The sequence below is a fragment of the Ixodes scapularis genome, unplaced genomic scaffold (genome assembly GCF_016920785.2).
Source record: "Ixodes scapularis isolate PalLabHiFi unplaced genomic scaffold, ASM1692078v2 PGA_scaffold6__148_contigs__length_123643588, whole genome shotgun sequence".
NCBI classification, from domain to species: Eukaryota; Metazoa; Arthropoda; class Arachnida; order Ixodida; family Ixodidae; genus Ixodes; species Ixodes scapularis.
Genome location: NW_024609881.1, coordinates 67469212 through 67493411, shown reverse-complemented (window position 1 = coordinate 67493411; position 24200 = coordinate 67469212). Strand labels below are relative to the sequence as shown.

Here is a 24200-nt window from a genome sequence, read left to right as displayed (position 1 = left end):
TGCTACATGGCAAGTGAATAGACCGTGCGTGATGACCATGTCGCAGATGGAGAACCAAATGGCGTACAATGATGGGTATGCTTTAAGCATATCCAGCCATAAAAACAAGTAGCAAAGAGTTTAATTCATGCAGAAATTTAGTCTAATCCACAAGACCAAGAATAAAAAAAACTAACCTTAAAAAAAACTACCTTTAGTTAAAAGCTGTGCGTGAAGATAAGTCCCCGCGCCAAATAATTTAATAGAAAATTGGCTGCATGTTTTGGTCATTTTACCAAAAGTGTTTAAATTTCGGCGCCATGTAACGGTGCTGCTCTTAGTGCCGGTGGTTACGTAGGGCAGGATAACCCTTAGTCTTTTGGTGGCTGGCGTGTGTGGTGCTTCAAGTGGTGCCTAGAGAGGTTTTTGTATGGAAACATTGCGGGGCGCCAGTGTGTCTTGGTGACGTTGCGCGCGCTCCCATTCAGCACCCCCAGATACAAAGCCTTTGCACTGAATTTTCTGTCACAAAGAGAGCGGAAACGCGCTTTCTTGAACTTTCGGCTTATTGTTCTGTGCGTTGTTTCTACATGACCTGTTTGTGCTGCCCCCTTTATTGAGCTTGCCCCCCCCCCCCTCCTCCGCCCCGCGCGCTTTCTCACACCACCTGATTCTGCTCCTCCCGTTCCTGCGTGCTGGGTCCGTAGATCAGTCAACAGCGCTGTCGGTTTCCATGCCGGTGACTGGTGTTAAATCAACTGGCACCGGTTGGCATTTTTTTTTTTAAAGATCGTTTGACTGTACAGGGTGGCCGACTTACACATTTCGTGCTTACGCGGCTCCTGAGGTTCATTTGAACGTCCCGCCACTTCGCGGGCAGGACGCGACAAGAACCCTTTGTTGTTTGAGATAAAAAGAGAGTTCTCAGCGAGGACGGCGGCGGGTTTGCCCTTTCTGGAGGTACAGTGCTGGACGGCAGAGTGTTGTATCACAGGGGCGCGTCTTAGCCGACCCGATCACCCACGTTCATGCCGCTTCGCGCCGACTGTCTGCGGCGGTACGTTACAAGGCGACAGAACCGGTGCCGCTGAACGACAGGCATTTTGCGGTAAACAAACGGCTCATCGGGGCGTGTCTTAATACGCCCAACACCCCTCGTTTCTGCCGCGTCGTGATGGCAGTGCGCTGCGGCACGTTACAAGGCGACACGATGGGCGCAGCTGACGAAAAATATTTAGCGGTAAACAAAAGGAGGTTAGTTTTGACGTTAAATACAAACCCCCGACACCGTGTGGCGGAGCGCTGAAAGCGTTTAAAAGCCTGACCACACTCGCGGTAACGGCGCCTCCCATCGACGCCGCTGGGCAGCACCGCCGTCCGGCGTCGAACCGCGAAGAGGCCACACTGGCGCCTCCGTTTTGCGTAAGTTATAGTCACGTGACAGCACTAACTCTTGCGTCCTCGAGATCGCGCGCGCGCCTCCCGCCGGATTTCCCGCCCTTTCGTCCCATCTGCTCTTTGTTATATTCTTCTCTTTTAGCTCTCAACTTTCGCATATATCCGCTTCGAAAACGCACTCGCTGCCTACATGGTAGGTGTCGAACTACGATGATGACCTGGTGATCAGCGTCATGTGGTCCTACTAGCCTGCTCATTGGAATTGCGATATCGCGGCGCTCCGAAGGGAACGAGGCGCAGGTTTCGGGTCCGGCCGTGTTGCTGCCACCGAAACACCGAGGGACCGGCCGGTGCTTTGCTGCCCATTCTGTACGCCAAAGATGAAGGCTAGTCTCGAGGGCATCACCAAATCAACACGACATCCGACACAACGCAGGCGACATGCATCAGCATTCATGAATTGCAACAGTTCGTGTCGCTTCCAGCAAGACTCGCATAACGGGAATCTATCCTAAAGTTTTTTTCTTACAAGTCTTTCTTCCATCTCTTCGGTGATAACGATTCCGGGATAATGAGGCTTTAGAAGAGAATGAAACATGTAAACACGCTGTAGTCCGGAAGAAAAAAAAACGATTTTTTAATGAATCAGAGTGACTACGACAGCTTATAATTTGACCCTCTGGCTCATTTCCGCGAGTTTGAATGTTTCTGCATGACAATTTATGTATATGTTGCGTGCCAATTGTTTAAAAGTGTGCATTCTGCTCTTATCGCTAAATATATCCCGTCTATAATGTTATCAGGCATTCGTATAAATGACAAACCTTGGTTCAGCAAGAACCTGAGGTATCTCCCTAATAAAAAGCTACGTTACTTATAACGTACAAGAAAGCAATAAATCGGGTAACAAAAAGTGAGCTCAGATGCCTTCATCATGTTTTTTTTTTTTTAAGTTGGAGAAGTGAAACAGCATTTTTACTACTCTCGGTCCTAGGTTGGTTAACAACCCAAAGGAATTATCGAAAGTTGTTAAAAAATCGAGAAATGATTAATACGTAGGCATACCACCCATTCTTAACACCAATGAACAGACTTCGAATGACTTGGAAATGGTAACTTGCTTTACTTTCAATTCATTTTCTCCAGTACAGTTGAGAACATTACACCACAATCGTCGGAAACAAATCACAGAATATGATTCCTTGAATCGTGCTCTGTGAGTTGTGGTTTTATATGTAACGTGTGCGATCTGATTGACTTCGGAGTGTCAGCGGTTGAGTGATTCTTCTGGTTTGCCGCTCAACTGGAGCACTAGTCCTTCAATTTTGGGCCGTTCAACTTGTATTTCCTTGCCCTAACGCTTTACTTGATGAATTTGCGGTTGTGGTCAGGTCTTTTCTTGGACGATATGATCAGTAGTTGAGACGTAATAAAATATAAGGAGAGATCTATTTCCCAGATGTATACTTCGACTGCTCTGCAGCTATGGTAATGAGTGTTCCGGCATTGTCCGGGGATTCCTCGTGAAATCCTTAACGTTATGCCATCCAGGTAAATAGAGTGGTGTAGACCGGGGATCTCGTTCAGCTGTTTTGGTAAATCTTCCATATAGCGAGGTTGAATAGTGTGAAGGATATAGTTGAAACCTTGCGGTGTTCCCCGGTCGAGATATTTTATTTGCTTCGTTGGGCATGTTTCTGGAGGCCTTCCAGTTTGGAGGGAATGGTGCGCGCAAGTCTACATTCGATGTCCTCATTCCGTGTTGGCGATATTGGGCAGGATTTCTTCGTGTTTGAGGTTGTCATATATGTTGCGTATGTAGAATGCTACCATGCCTCTTAGTGAACTTGATTTGGGCCTATATGTACGCCATGTTGTAGGCATATGAGTGTATGCGGGGTGTATATGGGTATGTCTTCTGAAGGCTATTTAAGTTAGGCCCAGGTCGTTTCTTGGTTTGAGGTGTCATTCCAACCAGGCCAATATGATTTTTCCATTACCTTTCCTATACAAGAAATGAGGCAGATAAGTCTGAGATTTCTCAATAGTTTGGGCTTTCCTTGGTTTGGGTATGAAACAAATGGTGGTATACTTCCATTCAATTAGCAGTTTCCCGGTCGACCATACGTGATTGTATAGGTCGAGGAGGAGCAGGAGGAAAAAACTTGTTAAGGTTTTTGCTGTTGAGATTTTTTACGACTTTGCATGTCGCGAAGTAGTTACCAAGGTCTAGTGCTGCGTTTTATACCTGCCGGCGCTTGCGGAGTTACTCCGTAGTGAGGTGACTATCTCGTGTGGTGGCAAAGCAGGATGACAGGCTGCGGTTGGGAGGACTTTCTACTTTCAGGGAAGTAGGTCTCCAAAGTTTTCTGTCCAGGTCGTTTTTTTTTTTTTTTTTTTCTTGTTTTTTTTTTGAGGGGGGGGGAGACATCTCCCCGTGTCATTTGGATTCTGGTTAAAAAGTCTCACGTGACTGTTCGCTTGAATTATGCTTAGGAGTAGTGATCAAACGTTTTGGGTGGGCATGTGGGTATTTAAGGAGTCGGATTGTTGCCACCAGTTTTTATGTGCCAACTTGGTGGCATAATCTTGGACCTCTTCGGTCATGAGCTGTATTTGTTTGTTGAGGTTCCTATGTGTTTTTTTCCCATATCTTGACGAGTGCCCGCAAAGTTTTCCATTGGGTTAGCATATTTGGGTTCATGTAGGAGTGTCTGGAGTCGTATGGATACAGATTGTGTGTTACACGGTCTTTTGAAAATTTTCTTTCCCCATTTGTTCGGGTTGTGAATGCTCAGTTTAGGTGATGGTTCCTGGCGTTTTTTCTCAGTCTGTAATAACGTTTTGTCGGGGCTCATGGTTGCCTTTTTTATTTATTGATACTACTATCTCCTTCGGGAGATGTGGATGGAGGGGGTACATAATGTTGTATAAAGGCATACATTTCTACTCCTTTTAGCATACTTGAATAAGGCAATCAATGTCATCATTATACAGTATTGAATAAAAATTAAAGCAAAAAATAATCAACAACAAAAAACCTACAAGAAATACCATCAATCGCAGTAGTGACAGAAACTGCGGAGGTTAGCAATAAGTGATGACTCAGATGAAGGATTTATTATATGACTGGGTAGGGCATTCCAATCATGAATGGTTTTTGGGAAAAATGAGGACTTAAATACCTCAACCCTACAGCTCTATTCTTGTAATGATCTAAAATGGAAATTTCGTGTAGAGTAATTATGAAGAGCAGGTGAAATATATGTAAAGGCGTCAATATTAAATCGGTTCTTTGGTATTTAGAGCAAAAAGTTCAATATTCGAAACCTGCATCTATGGGTTAATGGGCTAATGCTGGAACACACATTTAGTTGAAAAACCGGGTATTGTCTCTTAAATTTGTTGAATATGAAACGCAAGCCTTTTCTCTGATTGGATTCAAATAAATTTATGTTGGTTTTAGTAAACGGGTCCCAGACAACGCACGCACATAGGCAGAACAAACGTTTTATAGGCTGTTAATTTTACATCTTATGAGGTTTGCTGTAAATTTCGCCGGAGAAACCAGAGCTTAGTTAATGCCTTGTGAACAATGTACTTAGTATGGGTGTTCCACGACAGGTCGTTTGAAATGATTACACCGAGGTATTTATAGGAAGTCACTTCGGTTAAGGGCAGTATTGTTAATGGAATAATTATAGGAAAGAAAACTAGTTTTCTTTGCTATAAAATTTGTGGTCCGGGGTGTCGAAACGGATATTATATTCTGATCGTTACCTAGGTTCTTCTCCGTATAGTCCCACGTCAGATGAGCCGTACCTTTTGCAGAATGTTAAGCCTCGGTTTATGTCCCGCTGCGCGGAGTTACCAGTACGAGTGGGTCGAGTTAAGTTGTTTAGTAGAACTTACTAGCTTGATGTTGCGCTTCGTCGAACATCCTGCCTTCGGAGTAGGTTTTGGGGTATTCCCGTGCCACGCGTTGGCAATTCCTCATCAAAAATAGGTTCTGATGTGTTATGGAGCCCTCTCAGTCCTTCGAGCCCCCTCAGACCATCAGACCCCTTCAACCCTTCAAACTCTTCAGACCCTTCAACCGTTTACAGTCACTTATGACCCTTCAGCCATTCAACTCCTTAGACGCCTAAATATTTGAGAACCATACACCGAACATGCAGGTGTTGAGAGTGTAATATAAAGTTTATTTTAGAAATTAAATTTTACAAACATGTTGAAACTCAGAAAGACGGTAAGAACCAACGTGTTCTCAAACCTGGGTACAAGCACTTGTAGAGAGAAACGACTACACCAAATAGCGGCGACTGAGTCCTTTGTCTCCAAAATATTTGTCGAGGAACTCGCAATGTCGCCGAGTAAACTCCTGGGACGTACGGCAGTTCAACCCTTAAAACCAAGCGGCTGCACCTTCAGCAAGACGTTTAGCAAATACCATGAACGCCAAACCATTAAACGGCGGACTTGACTAAATCATGAGCACGGTCACGTTGTTGTCTTTCGCGTCATCGTGTTGGCGTCCCCGACATATTTTTCACTCTCTGTACAAGCCTCTAAAGTCAGACAGACAAATAGGCGCAGGAAACCGGGCAGTGCAATGCCTTGTTCCTTATTTGCAGACTGAGGTATTTTATAAGAAACATCCCACGCGTGGGACGGGAAACCGGTGCTGAGCGACCGTCCGTTGCGGCTGCCCGACGCAAAACGACCAAACGGCTTCCCCGAGGCACATGTCCTGGAAGTTGATGTTGTCTTTCCCGCAGACCAGTTAGAATTAGATTCATGCGCCAGGTACCTTTCAAAAATAATCGTGACAGTCTCCACGTGACTCTAAAAAGCTAAGACGGACCACAAAGACCCTTTGAAAATCTTTGAATAGAAATTGCGTAGATGTGCATTTTTGCTTGTGAATGTGCGTGCTTGTGTGTTTGCGCGCGCATGTGCATGCGTGTGGAGTTATCTCTTGTTAGACTACATTAATTGCATTTGTTTCGTTGCAGATGTCTACCCTCGATAGGTTTCCAGACTACAAGCGTGCGTTGGGGGGTAAGCCTGTCTGCTTCTCCGTGTCCGCAGCTGTGAACTACATTCAACAGAACCAGATCTACATAACGAGATTACCTCGGAGCGCAGTAAGTGATTGCGTGTCGGATTTGTGACCTATAGTAGGCGACAGGTTGAGATTTCCGCACAGAACATTTTCCGCTTTCCTTGAGAGAGCGCTAGAAAGCAGGCCAGATGGAACTCGCCTCCTCTCCTGCGATTGTTTTCCTAAAAGGCAAAAAGCGCAGGGTTTGCAGGAGAAGCTAGTTTTCTATTTCTACCTTGTCCACGAGTAGAAATTACAAGTCTGTTTGGACAAATATATAGAAGTGAAGAAAAAACGTTAGCCACTTCAGCGAAACTGTGTTTGAATCTAAGCGGCTGCTAATTATGAAACAGGTATTTCGCTTCTTCTTCCGAAAGCATTAACTACGCATAAAACATGTCAAGCAACACGTAATCTACTATAATATTGGGATGAAAAATATGACCGATTAATTTTTTAGTATGTCCGCAACGAAATGCACAGAGTACTGAAATATGAGCAGCCCCAACACAGAAAAAAACTGCTTTCAGGGCACATGCTCATTTCGAACAAGACTAGGATAAACCTCCGCACTTTCATAAACGAATGAATGTCGGAAAAGAGCCACGGAAGGCCAGAATACAACGCTGGCCTTCGCCTCTCGGTAAAATCCGTTGAAATTCCTGCTATCTTGGGAGGGTGCGCGTCGTCTTCCCAAGGCCGTACCCGCCGTTTGGACATCGAGACATTGTAAGCAATAACAAAAAAAAAAAAAAAAAGAAAAATTGCTCCACGCTATAGTACGAAAGTACGGAATTAGAGTAAGCGATCGCGCATCTAAAATTTGGATGTACATTTTGAATGAACGGATGGATGGATGGATGCGAAGGGCTGTGCCCTCTATAACTGGCTGTAGCATGCTCCACCTAGCCTTGAATGCAAAGACGGGAAACATCGCTGCCTAACACATGAAATCAGTCACACCAAAATATTATATGGCATTATGAACCTAGTGGCTCGTTTTAGCGCTCCGGTCTCAATACGTTTATCTAATAATAGTACCAGAACGATTTTTTTTATGATACCTAATACCGATACGAAAAGAAAACAAGGAAGATGTGTGGTTCGGGACAGAGGAGCAAGCTGGCGGTCAGTTCGCTGGAGGCAGTGTTTCGGGTGGACGCAAATTAAAGATGCAGATAAAAGAAGCCAAACTGCGCAGGCTGCAGCTGGTTAGGAAACACCATATTCTAAACCCCGAGATTCTGAGTAAATAAAATTAGCGACAAGACGACACAAGGACTTGAACGCAGCTGCATTTATTTGCAAGAGAACAGCAATCTATAGCCGTCCATACGGAGAGAAAGGGAAGACAAAAGACATACCACTGCAAAAATTGGACAGACCTCAGCCAGAGAGACTAACCTCCAACCTAGGCACCGCACCAACCCCAGACACACGCAGCGAAGCAACCCCGAGAGAAGCGGAGCGACCTCCCTCCCCCCCCCGTAACCCGCCCACCCCTCGACGCCACCAAACACAAAAAACAAAAACACAAGACTCAAAGCAAAATAATTTTTTTTTTCTCGCAAGGAGCTAAAGTATGCAGTCGAGCTGGTCGGGAAACATCGGAATCTAAACACTGAGACAAGGAGAAATAATATAACGGACTAATGATCCGGCCGTTACGGTGTAGGACGTTTCGGTGCGGTCTTTTCGGTGCACGGACGTTTCGGTGCACGGACATTTCTGTGTACGGACATTTCGGTGCATAGATATTTCGGTGCACAATCATTCAAAATCTTGAGATTTTGTTTAACGTAATAAGCATTAATTTAGGCAGAAGTGATTTTTTCGCATTTTATAAATTTGTAGGCTTGATCATCTATTTAGGTCACTTTCTCATATAAAATATAAGTGACTTTGTAAGGCGCAGCACCATGCTGCGGGAGGACTGGGTACGTTGGACGTTATGTTTATTTCACCGGTGTCTCATTTCCAACGTTGCTAGACGCATCACAAAGTATTTACGCTTTGGGTAGGTACAGGCGTTCTCGGCGCCTTCTGTAAAGGTGTGGGTTTTATTATTGGTAATGTGTGTAGGAAAGGCTCCAACAGCAAGAAGCTTGAGATTGTTGAAAACTACTCGAGACACGTGATGTGACTAGTGCGCACGTTGGGAAAGAGACACCGACAAACGAAGCATAACGTCTAACGCCTCCAATCCTCACGCAGGATGGTTCTGCGCCTAACAGAGTAACTTAGGTGGTATGGTTGTTTTAGCCAATAAACAACTTTGAACCTTTTTATATCAGTAAGTGGCCGTAAATAAATGACCAAGTCTAAAAACGGTAAAGTGCGAAAAAAAAAAAAAACTTTCAGCTAAAATAGTGCGTATTACGTTTAGAAATATGAAAAAAAAACTCGTTATTTTGATTTCTCATGTACCGAAATGTCCGTCCACCGAAATGTTAGCGCACCGAAAAGTCCCACACCGAAAAGTCCCTGCACCGAAAAGTCCGTGCACTGAAAAGTCAGTGCACCGAAAAGTTTGAGCACCGAAAGATCCGTGCACCGAAAAGTCCGCACCGAAACGCCCTACACCGAAACGGCCTACACCGAAAAGCCCTAGACCTCTTGTGCAATATTTTATTTATCTTTGTCTCAGGGTTTAGATGAAGATGTTTCACGCTTTCGTTCAAGAATATAGACGGCTAGCTTACGCAGTTTCTGGGGTCCAATCGCTTTCTTTACTCAAAATTGAAGTTTCCCAGAATAATGGCGAGCGCGCCTTACATTCAGCATTATGTTTTGCTAGTTCTGATGATAGAGATAAATTTGTCGCGCTTCCCTTGAGTCCTAAGAGGCGGTCATACACCCCCCGACCCGTCTGGCCCACGTAGCAGTGTCCACAATCGAACGTAAGCGGTAACAGAACTTCCTTGACGCAGTCAATTGGAGGATCCCAATGCGTCTTCACACAGCCCCACCCTCGCTCAAACGCAAGCGGTGTAAAGGCCCGTTCACACACTTGCGGGTTCATAAGGCTGTATGTCTTGAAACCGCTTAAGATATTTTAAGACGAGAGAACACACTGCACACTGGTGGCACCTGTCGAACAACCGTAGACACTAGGCAGTCCCGTATATTTCCTTTTTTTCCGCGTAGTACGTGCACTTGACCTCGCAAATACTGCAAAACCTTCGCTCTAATGAAATGTCGTTCCAGGGTCACCACATAGATGGCGCCAGCGTGCGAGTGTGTCTTATCTACAGAGCCTAGATTGTGAAGAGGGTGCAACTGAAACCATCGGGAGCGTTTGCAATTTAATGTCAAATCCTTTTGCAGAGATTGATAGCAGGCAAAAAGGCCGAGACGTTTGCAGACGATCAGCGTTTTTGCCCAACATCGCAGGCTGGGGCAAAACGCTGATCGTCTGCAACGCGTTCTGTAAAACACGGGACCCCGATTGAGCAGTTGGAAGCTCTCTCTAATGCAGGCTCTAGTGTTTTCTCGTCGTAAGAAATTTTAAGAGATTTCAAGGCTCTAGGTCCTAAGATGTCACAAGTGTGTGAACGGGCCCTAAGACTGCCTAACCGGACCGTCCTAAAAACTACATTTACTTCGAACGTCTGAGCCAAAGCTCTTATAACATGCGAAAACATGTGAAAGTACGGAGTCACAACAACGATTTTCTTTGGAGCTCCCTCAAATCTTTTCGGGCTTTCTACAATTTGTCTGCGCAAAGTTTATCCAACAAAATCAAAAGTATATCCACCTAACCTAAAACGCTGCAACTGTCTCACTAGCGCACTGCCGACGCAATGAGCGCACGACATTTTTCAAAGTATTACAGGTAATTACAGGTCTATAAGGAACATTAGGACACCGACGCCAGAATGACCTATTGGCGAGGAGATCAAACTGTAGGTGGAACAGTTTAATTATCATATCATCACCAGGAACAATCGCTGTGTGGCAAACGACTTTGACGCTAGCACTCACCTAGCTTACGCCGCATCGTTTCCGCGCTCGCTGTACATTCGTTTGCAGCGATATGGTGAGCGCTAGCTGCGTACCGCACTGCTCGAAGCATGCCCTTAAACTGGGTATATGCACCGCGGAGGACTGCAGTACGTACGCGACGATACGGACACTGTCCGCCGTCGGCTCTGCTGCAAAGCTGCACTCGATGACCTGATCAAATTTGAGCACGTCCTCTACTTTCAACGATACACTCTTTGCTGTCGCCGGTGCTGTCCATGAATGTCGCAAGAGACGAGGTAACTGAAAAGTGATGTGCGAGTTTCGTGAATTTTATACAAAAAAAAAAAAAAAAATACGGACGCCGCGCTGGCCACGGACGATCCAGCGCACACGGCCGACACGACTCGGCTGCCCGGCACGCCTGCGCTCCGCAGAGGCGGCCGCAGGTATCTACAGAGAGGGGGGGGGGGGGGGGGGGGGGAGGGGGTTCGGTGTGTTATGTATTTGATACCCCCCCCCCCCCCCCCCCTCCCCTCCTCCCGTTTTCTCGCCCTTCGAGCCCATGGCAAACTCAAGGCGGGCAGGTATAGTGGACCAACTAGCCCAAACCAAAGTTTTAATGACTCAAGGCGGGCGTCTGGACATCCGCACTCCACCTGTGTAAGCCAGCCGTCTATATATTTAAACAAATATGTAAAAGAGTTCCTTTTGTTGTGAGTCCTTTTGTGTTTTTGTATAGTGTTGTTGGCGTTGCCAATGGGTGTGTGGTCCGCGGGGTTGGAGGGGGAGATTGCTGTCTTTCGCTCGGATCACATAGCCTTGACGGGGATTGGCTTGTCGGCTAGCTTGGCGGCGGTTCTCTGCTCTTGGTGCGGTGTCTAGGTAGGAGGTCAATATGTCTGGCTGAGTTGGCGAATCTCTGCGACGGCGTGTCTTCTGTCTTCCTTCATCGCGGTCGTGTGGACGGCTTGTCCTATAGTTCGGTAAGAGCGGATGGAGGGTTATTTTTCAGTGTTTATTGGAATTTACCAAAAAAACACTGATACAATGTAACTTGTAATTATCTTCGGTCCACAGATCCAAGATATATGCACCTAATAGTCACAGGCTTCGTATAGACTACCTGAAAGATCCAAAAAATACCGTATTTCCCGGGCTATAGTCCGCCGAATATACATGTTTAAAAGTTGAAATTTTAGTCTGGGCGAACTATCAATGCGTGCGAACTATACAGGATTTTTTTTAAAGATTGTTCATTACGAGACGCGATTTATTTTGTGAATGAAAGAATGTTAATGATGATTTATGTTTAATGCAAGTTTCTTTGTGACCTAAGAACGCAGACATTTGTCAAGATGTTTCGTGTATGAGAAAATGTTCGTGTTAACTAAGCACGAGGGGCGGACTATGCACCGCGCACGGAATATGCACCGGCTGCAGATTACCTAAGCAAAAACTTTTTTTTTTTGTTACATAAATTTCCTCCTGCGGACTGTACACTGGGCGCGGACTACAGCCGGGAAAATATGGTACTTTGGCGTACGCAACCCGTGTTGGAATCTGCATTCAACTCTATTGCACTCAGTTATTTCATCTTCACTGCGCTTTACGGATCCTCCGTAGCATTAGTGGCGCTTTGTTATATTGGACATTGCACTGAATAAGGAAATTTAAGACAATAGAGCGGAGTGTCAATTCACAGTGAATGCAGTTGAGCAGCTTAATATCGGTTGGCCATGTTCATAAATTGAACTACAAATAAAGCCTATGTGATTACTAGTCTGCCAATGTATTAAGTGGAGTTCCAAGGCTGTAAGGTTTCATTTATTTTCACTCTTAAAATATTCTGACAGGCATCTTCTATAGACTTTCTGAACGGTACTGAGAAAGCGGATATTTTATATTTTAATAAAAAATGTGTTTTAGCAGCCGAATTTTTTTTTTTTTTTTAGTTTTGAAACGTTTAGGCCGGTTTTAACGGCCGGCTCTAACAACCGGCTGTAACACAAACCGACATCGAAGAGCGGTACGCGTCCAGAAAACCAGATAAAAAGACTTCAGTCCCCGGCAGTACTTGAACACCTTTGACAACTAAGAAATTTGTTTGTTTATTTTTTTTTTTTTTGTTTTTTTGCGTGGCAAAATAGATTTTTAGCTTCGGTGGGTGCTGCACGAGAAATCGAACATAATGGTGCGGTCGCGCGCTTCGCGGCCTTTCAGCAGTCATTCTGCACTATATCATGGCGCGTGTCGAGAATGGGAGCGAATCTTGGTAGACAGTTCTGATCAGACGCCCTTCGTTTTTTCCCAGGAAGGCGCATCACACAATCTGTGCCATACCAATCTTTCTCAAACATGATCAAACTCGTTTATTTTAAGTTGCGTACTTCAAGATTTAAGGTGACTTGTATTTTGCAGCTCTGCAATCACACCTTCACTCAAAAGTGGGGCCCTATCCACGGGTTCGACAACATTACTAAAACGCATTACTTAACTGACCGCTTCACCCGTCTCTACTTTGAGGAAAGGAACCTGTTTAGACAAAAGGTAAGTATCATCGTCATTGGGTTTTGTTACATCGGCCTTTATCGAGTGTAACCAAACTACGATTGATTTCAGATAAAATTTTGCATCTAAATTTATTTATAGTACTGCTTCCATATAACTCAAATGCATTACAAATTTCTACTGGGAAAGAAAAATAAACAAATATTAAAATTTCCTCGAAGATATGTAGCGTCTTTGCTTTGAAATGTTTATTTGTGCATAAAAGAAAATGTGTTATTTATTGACGGGTAATTGTGTTGTCATTATCAATATGTTGACTGTATAAATCGCTGTTTAAAGCGTGCAATCCCACATGGTTGCTCCGGTAGCGGCCCCGCAATATGCTTCAGAATGCTGATCGTAAAGAAGTGGAGACCGTTCTCCACTCCGGAAAGTGCCTTATATATTTCTATAACAAGAAGATTTGGTGGTTTCCTATAATGCCCCCGGGAAGTGTCTGTTTGAAAACATAACTTTACGAATTAGAAGGTTGGTCTGTAGAGAGTAATTCACAAAATAATTAAAACAAACTTTATTCGTGTTTTCCAAATGACCAACGCCACATTAAATGGACAATGACAGGGTACTTACGTATGCCGATCTTTTTTATTTGAACACAACTTATGAGAGTCCGACTACCCAGAACACAATTTGCGGCTCAAAGTTCTAATCCTTTCCAGCCAGAAACCGCCTGTCGAGAATTGGATGTTTTCAGTCGCACTCATTGTCTTTTCTACAGTCACATGCCATTCCAACTGATGCAAACCAAATATAATGAACGTCGTGGGTTGTCTAAGACACACATTCAATATTAAAAAAGAAAAAAGTAGTAACCCCATTTTGGTGGCTTCCAAAAAAACTGCAAATAAGTTTATTAAAACAAAAAGATGTTGCATAGATCACGGGCAGCACCTGTATTAAGTCATTCTCAATATGGCGACGTACCGCTGGCTAGACGACGCGATGGCGGCGCGCAAAGAACCAGTGTTGCGATTGACGTGGGAACGCTACTTCGAAACTGGGGCTCGCGATACCGGTCAATCGATCCTCAAGCACAGAACAGCGAGCGGATGGGATGTAAATGCGGAACAATCCCATGACAAACGGTTTAATCAACCTCTTGGATGTCGTTGTCTGCTTCACACGCTGGAAAAAGGGACGAACGGGAAAAACGGCAGGGGACGATAATCACGTGACTTCCGGCAACTCTCTCCTCTGAGCTTCCTTGCAAATATTTCAATTTCTGTTTTAAACAAATGCGTCTTTTTTTTTTTTTTTTGGTGGGGGGGGGGGGGTTATTTAGAAATATACGTGACTATTAAGCAAAGTATTGATCGGGTATTATTCCGACATCATATTAAACCACTTGGCAAAAATTAAAAAAAAAAGAAAAAAACATTTGGCGAATATCAGTGCCCTTTAATTTTTTTTTTCTTCGTTTTCTCTCCGAAGCGTATTTTTCGCAAAAATTGTATGATGTTTTCGATATAAAAAAAAAACAATAAAAGTTTTAAAAAAATAAGTTATCACTTCAATAGACCGATCTCCCCAAGCGAACTGCGGAGGCTCGCGCATTCCGGAACTGGTGTTGCCGCCACGCTACATGTGGTCCTCGCTTTCCGGCTTCCCGGCTGCATGGGGCTCAGATTCTCGTACATTATGGTACACGATTGTGTGTAACGCTTCGGTATCGGATTGGAGTTTCCTAGAATGTGTATACCTCATAAAGTTTTTTTTTATGTTCTACTTTGTCAGCAAGCGCAGAAACAACAGTTACAGGCGTCTTATCACTCTAGAATCGCTCCTTCGTCTGCTGCCATGTTCAAGTCGTTCACGTGATAGTCCCGTGTGGCGGCCTGAAAAAATAACGGCGCCACTACTTGAGCAGTCGGCTGCTCCGACGTCTTAATGAACTCGGAAGCAAGTGAACATCTGGTTCAATTGCAAAGAACAGGAATATTCGAGGGGCCATCGGCTCAGTGTAACACAGCGGAACAGCATAAGATATGTCGGTGGGAAACGAAGCTTGGTAGTGCTCATGCTTTGTGCCTAACGTTTAATCGACATGGAAGTGAAGAGAGCTAAATAAACTTTCTCTTGGAGCGATAGTGTTGTTTTTTTTTTTAGCTTGTTTTATTTTAGCTGACACCCTGTGTGGTGGGGCACAGGTGAACTGAGGGGGAAGCATGCACACAATCAAGAATCTATCAACTGAAAGACCTTGCTTGACGCGCTATAATAACTGGCGCCTGTCAAAAACAGCAACCATGTCAGATACCTAAAAACATTGGGTGGAGATAAGTTTTCGTGTACAATCCTTGTGAAATTTGATTTCGTTTGCGCAAGCTCCGAGCGGTAACAGCCGCCCGATGGTGGGAGTTTTTTTTTTATTTCTGCGGTCTCGCTTCGTGTTAATGCAGAACGGATCAGTAACGCCAGCCATAATCAAGTTCTGGCACTATAGAACACCATAAGATGGGTGAGGTTCTTTTGCTAACTTTTCGGCGGTACGTTTTGCACGTCTAAATTGTTTAACCTTGTTTTTATTTATTAAACGGCTTTTCAAAAAGTTTGTTTTATTTCAAGCGATTCGTATCGGGAATCACTACATTTAGTGTGATCGTTCTAATCATTTGAAACACAGTTGGACTTGAAACATACTGTCGCAATAAAAGTCGAATCCACCCAACTACGCTGAGCAAAACATGTATTAAAACGACCGTTGCAAAGCAGCGCAGACGTCACGATTTAGAGACCGCTACAGAACCAGTGCTTAGGGAGATTCCAACGTACGAAACACTTCGGTACGCGTCTATGTTAATCGAAAAACAATTTTTTTTTCTTAAAAACGCTTTTTTTCCTCTGGCTCTGCCCGGCTCCATTTTCCTTTCTTAATCACTCTTCTCGAAGGCTGCTTTCTTTCCGGAAAGCATAAAATTCGATGCAGTTTCGCCTGTTGCTGTTATTGTAACACGTCGGCACAGAAAGGGTGAAGCCACTCATGGGAAACCGCGATTAAGCACCCGACTAAAAGTCTCGTGCTAACCCGAAGAATTTCCAAACGCCGGGCATACGACGCACACCCAGACTTGTACACGTTACTGAAAAATAGTAAGGAATTACATTTACAATTACTCAAGGCTAAATTGTAGTTTATTACAATTACAATTACCCTCTCATAAAAGTAACTAACCGTTACTCCAAAAAGTAATCCGTTACTTTCGTGGCGTTACTTTTGACATTACTGTCCTCAAGTAAGAAACAAAGAAAAGAGGGTTATTCAAGTCCTTATTGTTCCAACGTGTTCCATTTAATGACCTTGAGTATTTTGAGCAACTGCTGGCTCTCGAAAGTCTCGTCAGATATTTTGCACTATCTCTTACTCAATATGCCGACTGCTACGCTGAACACCATTTGAGCTGAGGCACTGGATGGGAGTGCCATATTGTTCCTCACGAATGCTTCATGCTCTGCACTGAGCTTTTTCAGCGAAGCAAGGGAAGTACTATTTACCTCGAATGTAGAGCAAAGCTTCGTCGTTGCAGCCGTTGCTTGCTATTCGAGAGATTTAGTAGATCCTTCTGATACCTCGTATACTTGCGATAACGGTACCCGATAACGATATGATGCATACGCAAAGACGGCGGCGAAGTATCGGATATCGTTATCGGAGTCATCGGACCGATCTACTAAAATTCTCCATTGTCTAAATCGCGAAGCTGTGGATGTTATCAATAGCAAAACATAGTTGTAACAGTAAGGTGATAATTAAATAAGAAATAAGGTTTGGTTCGATATTCTTCTTCCTTTGGTTCTGAACAGTTCGAGCCTCACTTGAGACGTTGGTGAATAAGAAGAAGTTTCCAGTATATACATATAAGTAATAAAAGAAAAGGAAGGACACTCATAATAACAATTAATTAGAACGTCGGTTAAAACAAGGAAATGTAAATGTGCGTTTCCCATGTGTACCATTCTTGGTGCCGTTCAAAAAAGCACGGAGCACGAACCGACAACAGTTTACTCCGGTGTTCTCCAGGAGTCCAGATAGACGTCCGCTGATGCCACGGGCAGCAAAGGGTAGAGTACTACTAAGTAAGCGGCACCCCACGAATTTCACTCTCTCCTCAAGCCCAGAATATCAAGTCTACGTCAGTCACCAATATGTTTTATTTGTAAAAATATCTGCTTGAGATAAGGTGCGTCCTGCTGGGGCAAAGCAGGACGAAGAAGAAAGGAAGACTATTACCATTTTCTAAGTGCTCGCAAAAAGCTGACTCACAAAAAGGGTAGGGTAGACGGAGCGTTGTCTCGTGTTGTGACATTATGAAAATGGTCGTAGTCACTATAACCGAGAAGGACATTGTTAATTCTTTTCAGTGCACTTAGCGCCTCGAGCTTCTCGAAGACGCGCACAATCACTTGGTGTCCTCCTCTCCCCGTCATCGACCGCAAAGAAAAAAACAAAGGGACTAAAACGAACCGGAAAAAACTTGCCCCCCTCCCCCCCCTTTTTTTTTTGCAGAAATGTTCATTTGGATTTTTTTACATTGTTGTTAGGGTCTAAAAAAATAGTTCAGGGGCTTGGTGTTGCAAGAAAAGGCTTTGCGGAACTGAAGAGTGTCAAGTCTCACTTTGCGCTGGTCAATTCGCGTGACAGTGTCACTGGGCTGGACTTTACAAAAATGAGAAAAAAAAAGGGGGGGGGGGGGCGTGTCCTGAGAAAACAAAATGTAACGAATTACAAGGAATCCGTTTCGTCAAAAATGTATGGGAATTACTTTAAAATTACTCTACAAAATATGTTATTATTCCGTTACTAAATTACCGATAAATGTAAGGGATTACAAGTAATTTCGTTACTTGTAACGGATTACGTACAAGTCTGCGCACACCGATGTGGCCGCAAACGTGGGGAGAAGTGCAGGTACCAAAAAGCGCCTCCACAAAGCTGTCGCCGCGCAACTCCTGGTGAGATTGGTTTATTGGCTAGCATATCGCAATCTGCGAATGGGATAAGCTATACGTTTCCTTTGATAGCATACATTTTAGACAGTGCAAACAGGAGCCACCCCAATATCCGCGGTTCGAATGGCGCGTGCCAAGTTTCTTCTTGAACACATTGCCATGCAGAATTAGAAGCACGGAAATCGTGGTGACTCGCGCTCAAATTTCTGTGCAGGCTCCCTTTCGTATGATGTATGAGCAGGGTGACCCGGGCCTAAGTATTCCGAAAAGTGTAAACGATCGCCCCACTAATGAATCAATCGGTATTCTGTCATCGATAATCCATCGTTTATGAATGACGTCATCGATATCTGTCATTGGTTAAAAATTGGGACGTCATCGCTTGACCCTGGTGACGTTACGTTTTCGCATGACGCCCGTGTCGGTGCGCTGTCGTTAGCTGGCGCTATCGCTTGATTTCGTGACGTCATGTGTCCCCGCGGCACTTGTGTCGAGATCAGCCGCGAGGTGGTGCATTCGACTCCTATTGACGCTAGAGAGCCGAAACTGAAGAGGGAGTACATCGCAAATTATGGGGAGCGTGTGTAATTTAATGGCGAACTCCTTCTGCGGAAATTCGTGGCAAGTGCGCATGCGCTGCGTTTTCGCGTGGTGAGGAGGAATGCAGGGAGGAAGGCGCAGACATTTGCAGACGATCAGCGCCTTCGGCACCTCCTCCCAGATCGTATTGCCTGTGCGGCTGATACACCACTTGATCCCTGTCGAGAGGTTAGAAACTCTCTGTGATGGAAGCTCTCTAGAGGGAGTATTCACTGGACGCCATATTTGTGGGTACTGTTCAAGGCGCATGCTCAGAACGAGCTCGCATCAATAGGCTGCTAAGACCGGCATTCTTGATGGTGCGGAATGCACGCTGCAAAAGAACTGTGGAAGCTCGCCATCAGCTAGCGCTCAGCATTCGCGCACACAGCTATGGCCGCCAGTGAATACTCCCTATGGTTGGGGACAGGTGTTCAGAACAAAAAAAAAAAAATAAATAAAATCCTCCTACCTCTTTCCACTTTAGCAGCGCGGACGCAGGAGAGGAAATTGCCTTCTTTCCAGCATTCGCTCGGCTAAAGGGTCAGACTGGGAAGAGCTTTCCCTGAACTGTCACTGACTATAGCTGTGGCATACGGGTCCGACCACGAGGCGTCGCGCTGCCGCGAGGTGGCGCATATGGATTGCTAAGCGGACTGCTGCCGGGGGAGCCTGTGGGGAGTGAGTGGACTTACTTAAAGCGCAGATCCAGTGATTTTAGGCATACTCCTGACGTCAGAAACAGCAACGTCACGAGCCTGCTGCCGGGAAGGACTTCCCGTCCTCGCCAGGTATCAAGCCTACGACCGCTCGCTCTCTTGTCCGACGCTCTAATCAGCGAGCCAACAAATATACTTAACGCGCGCGTGCTCAAGGCGAAAGGTCAATGACTTTTTCGACTCGTAGAATGACTGGACATATCGTCATCATCCAAGAACAATCCTGTTTCTGCGTCGCAGACAATTTATGTATATTCCCGCTGCCGTCTGCATCCTTTGCCCTGAAAAATTCGAATATCTCGCATTCTTTCTTGTCGCCACGACACTGTCAACGTCCGTTATAGAACTTCACGTCCCCTCCTTTGGTCCCCACTTGTACGATCTCATATCGAGCTTCCTGCGCATTCGAGCGAAAATGGTGCGAGCCAATGGCGATATCCCGCAAACACCGTCGCACCCGACAAAAGGGTTAGGTACGACAAAGTCAAACGCGTTCAGGCCTTTCAAGCTCCCTCTTGCTATTGCTGCACATTTATCTGAACCAAACGCTGGTAAGCCGTTACAAACACTACGCCTACCGCTCTTATCTTGATATCCTGCTAAACGCAGATCAAACGAGTGGAGGTTCTGCTCTTTATGCAATGCTCGGCGAAAACAGAGCAAAGTGAATAAGTCTGCAAATTTGGACATGCCTGCAAGGGACTCGCAGCTCGTTTCAAGCGTACCGAGTTCTCAACTCTGTGCGATATGTTGGCTTCACGCATTATACTTTTACCGGCAAAAAAAAATTTATTCTCAACGGGTTGGACATTCGAATAATATTGCGACAAAATACGGAATATTTCACACTCATGAAAGCCTCGAATGTTCAGCAAAAGAACGTTGTGCAACTCTCTCGCTTAGTTCTCTACATTAAATGTGTTCAAGTGGCTCAAACGGTGCTTGTGGGAATGGAGCGACTCCTGCTTTTACAAAATTGGTTAATGAATTTCATTTTAATGTTTATAGAGTCTACTCATCGTATCTTTCCGAGTCTCAATAGAAATGCAAATGAGTTTTGTAACGAATCCGCAAGGCGTTTACGAAAACTATTGGCCACCGCGTTCCAATTGAAGTTTCGACGTGCTACCGCATAAACTTTCTAATGTACTTCCTACGAATATAATTGGAAAGTCTATTGACACCGTTTCGAGTCTGTGTTGAAAAACAATTGATTCTTGGTAACGAGTCCCCAAGGAGTTTACGAAAACTATTGGCCACCGTGTTTCAATTAAGGTTTTGCCGTGGCACCTCATAAGAATTTCTAATACATTTCATTTGAAAGTCTAGATACACTGCTTTGCGTCTCTGTTGAAAATGAAATGCTTTTTTCTACCGCCTTGCAATTGAGGTTTTGACGTGCCATCTCATTAGGTATATTCCGACGAGTCGGAATATACCCAATGAGATGATCCATCAGAACCTGAATTCCGGCACGGTAGAAAAAACATTTGATTTTCAACAGAGACTCAAAGCAGTGTATCTAGACTTTCAAATGAAATGTATTAGAACTCATACTTCTAGCATAGGTTTCTAGATACGGAGCTCTAAGAGGAAAGACGGGAATAGGTTGCATGACATGTGTTCCGGATGTAACCGCTGTTTTGAAGGAAGCGGAAAGTGAGTGCAAGTGTCACTTATATATGCCTATATACGCATGCAGAGTTCACAAAATGCCTGCATAAAACCGTGGGAAGGAGTAATAACTAGTTTATTAAAAATGCGAAATTCGAGTATATGGTACACTGCCATCGTGTCTATGGGGGACCTTGTACTTACTGCCTTCGTGTCCACGGGAGACCTTGTGCTGGTAACCTATAAAGAAAAAAGATGCACAGTTACACATTGATCTGCTTATCTGAACTTCAATGTCGGAGCAAGGTATCCTGTTCACAGCGCTGAATCAGTATTACAAACCGGGACATCAGTCCTTTGTATGAAAGGAGGCAACTCAGGACACACAATACAAGCCATGGAAGTACCAGTGACTCGTTGCCTTGACAGGGATGAGTTAGCGCTGCACTGTATGAGTGAACCAGCCTTAAATGCGGAGTCACATTTAAAATCCCTATATTTTTGCTCACCCAGGCACTTAATTTACACACTACCTTGATAGTTTAATGAGTGCCACTAATAACATTGTCAGGGACACCATGGTGCAAAGTATATTTTGCCCCCGAGTCTGCGAAAATCAATCTTTCACTATTTTTGCCGCCACATTGCAGTCTTTTATTTCGGCTTTTGACAAGGTCTACCAAAGATAAGCGAGCAGATGTTCTCGCTTATGAAGTTTACCCAATTTGAACATAGAGAAGCTATGGCTTATAAGCATCTCGAAGAATTACTATGCCAATTCGGGCCAATTGGTTCGTAATCGTAGACAAGCACCGCAAAAAGCACATGGACAATAAGTGGTAGTAAACACTGGCGCCAGCGTTTTATGTCCAGTTCTTGTCCCTGCGTATTTTTTTTGTGCTTGTTTGCTATCTTGACGAAGTATTTTTAATCACAACAGACAGGAAAGAAATGATAATAGAGTTCTCGGTGGATCAAAAAGCCATGCTCCGATTGTGTGTGTGTCAACGGCAACTTTTCCAATCGATGCAATACACGAAGTTTGAATTATTGGGAGGATCGAGACATCAGAGGCCGAATTAAAAAAGCAAACTTACGATATAAAATTGCGTATGACAAAGTCCGAGAAGAAAGCCGTAGTAACGAAACATAAATGTCGCAACGTTTGTGTGACTTACAAGTTACAACGGAATATTACGACATCATCCAAAGTGTCTTACAAACTTCTTAGGGCAAACATGGCCGCACGTCACTTGGCTATTTCACCGCGACCAGCAATCAAGTTAGAAGCGTGGGCAAGAGGCATGTGTTTTGCGCACTGTTTGCTTGCATCCCTACTTGAAGCAGCACAAGGACAACGCTAAACTACACACGAAGGTTTCAGCCGGCGAGTGTGCCGAGCTGTCCATCCCGCCGGTTAGAGCTAACGAGGTGCAGGACTGCGGTCAACCGCAAGACGCGCCGATGAATCAACGAAAGAAAATGCCCACACAAATCTTCAGTGCACCCAAATGGATCCTTCTTCTATGAATGGCGTGAACCTGATTTGGTGATCACTAGCGCCCCCTCGTACTTCAGTTGTGATTTTCGAAGTGGTAGGCAGCTATGCGACTCTGCCACATGAAAAGGCACATTCCTGACTGGATGGGCCTTTTTAATGCGAAAGCATTATATGGTCCATGGAGCAGAAAATCAGGTGTTTGGCGGCGTTGACCGAGTGGTGACAAATGCCAACAGAGGAATAAAATAAGAAATAAAATGTGCTTCCACGGCTGAGATTCGAACACGGTGTTGCTGTGTGAGAGCCGGTCATGCTAGCTGCTGTGCTATCTCAGCCGCCTCGGAATGCGGCATTACTCTCCCCTCAAAAAGAAGCTTGTCCCATTACGGCAAAAGACGGCGTCAGCGTTGATGTGCCCTAAAGATGGTCATAAGAATATGTCCTCGGTTCGAAGACATCGCACTTCACGTGACGACATGACCTACCATGATGCATGATGTGTGACGCCGTATGATGTAACGTAAAAAAAAATATTACAGGGGCATTTACGTATACCTACGTGGATTGTATGCTAAAGGATTGCTATTTCTAACAATAAAGAAAAAAAGAAGTGTCGTTAGGAATGGCAATGTTTCAGCATTCAATCCACAAGGGGATATCTAAGTTCCTCTATAATTTTTAGTGCGGAGTAGAGCTGGAATAAACGCCGTACGGTGCAATATATCCACGATTAAGTAGCTGCTAGTCATGAGACTTAATGTTTTGCACTAACAATACCGTGAAGTGTTTCCTCAGTTGCGACGAAGCGCCACTGCGCTACGAACTTGTTAGAAATTTCTGCATATGCGACCGCTTTCTTCTGGAAACCTATGGCGACCTGCCACTCACTTTTGGCCAAGGAACAGTGAAAATACCAGATGTAAAAACAGCCATACAAGCAATAAAGAAATCAAGATGGGGTCACAGTATTAGCTTCCCAACGTGGCGAGAACGTGGCGAGACTAGCACAGGATTTTTGTTACTCGCCGTTTATAAGACAGGAGCTCGCGACGTTTTCTAGTCTGATCCTGAAAACTAAGTTTGGTCCGGTTAATTTTGTAGCAGAGGGCCCGTGCTATCGCGTTCGTGGGGTCATTTTCTCTGTTCAAAATATCTGCAGAGTCCTTCCCATAAAAACGCATCAGTGCCCGCTAGGGCTCTTCGAAATGATTAAATTAACCGAAGTCGCGCTATACTCTGTTGCAGACATGTACAAATTACTCAAAAAAGGTAGTTAAGTTAAGTTACTGAGTATCGACGCCAAAAGTAATTGGAGTAGAGTAGAAATTACGCATTTGTAATAGTAATTGAGTAAACTACTAACTACTCTAAAAAGTAGCGAGTTACTTTGAAGTTACTTTCGAAGTTACTTTTTTTATATTTTTGTGGTAGCGAAACGAACAACAATTTTGATCAATGAAAAACCCTGCGAGCCTAAAATAAATGCACTCTATTTATAGCTTGCGTTTGCGCCAAAATAATTTATTCGCTCGCAGAAGCAATTGACTTTCAAAGTTCTTGATAGGAGAGTTTTCCCCTTTTCCTTTTAAAGACGTCCCCAGCCGAGGTAAATACACGTTCCACCGTGGCACTGAATAGAACGGCAGCGTTGAATTTGAGAAACCGGCTGTGCAGGGTCGAGTAAGCGAGTGTCGGCATCTTAGGTGTCCATGACGAAACATGTGAGGTTTGCCTCGGGTAGAGGGTCTTTTATAACAAACTTTCCTACTTTTTCTTTTTTCTTCGTCAAGTTGAGACTGTTATGACTGGCCCCTCTTTATTCCGA

The 24200-nt window shown here is 44.5% G+C and overlaps 1 long non-coding RNA gene across 1 annotated transcript in view; it reads left to right on the top strand.

Moving 5' to 3' along the window:
- The first annotated feature begins 6437 nt into the window (after positions 1 to 6437).
- LOC121046894 overlaps positions 6438 to 24200 on the top strand; it is a 38965-nt gene continuing 21202 nt past the window's right edge. The window contains exons 1-2 of the long non-coding RNA XR_006078489.1: positions 6438 to 6524; positions 12866 to 12994. This is a non-coding gene — a long non-coding RNA (uncharacterized LOC121046894). The remainder of the gene's footprint in view (positions 6525 to 12865; positions 12995 to 24200) is intronic.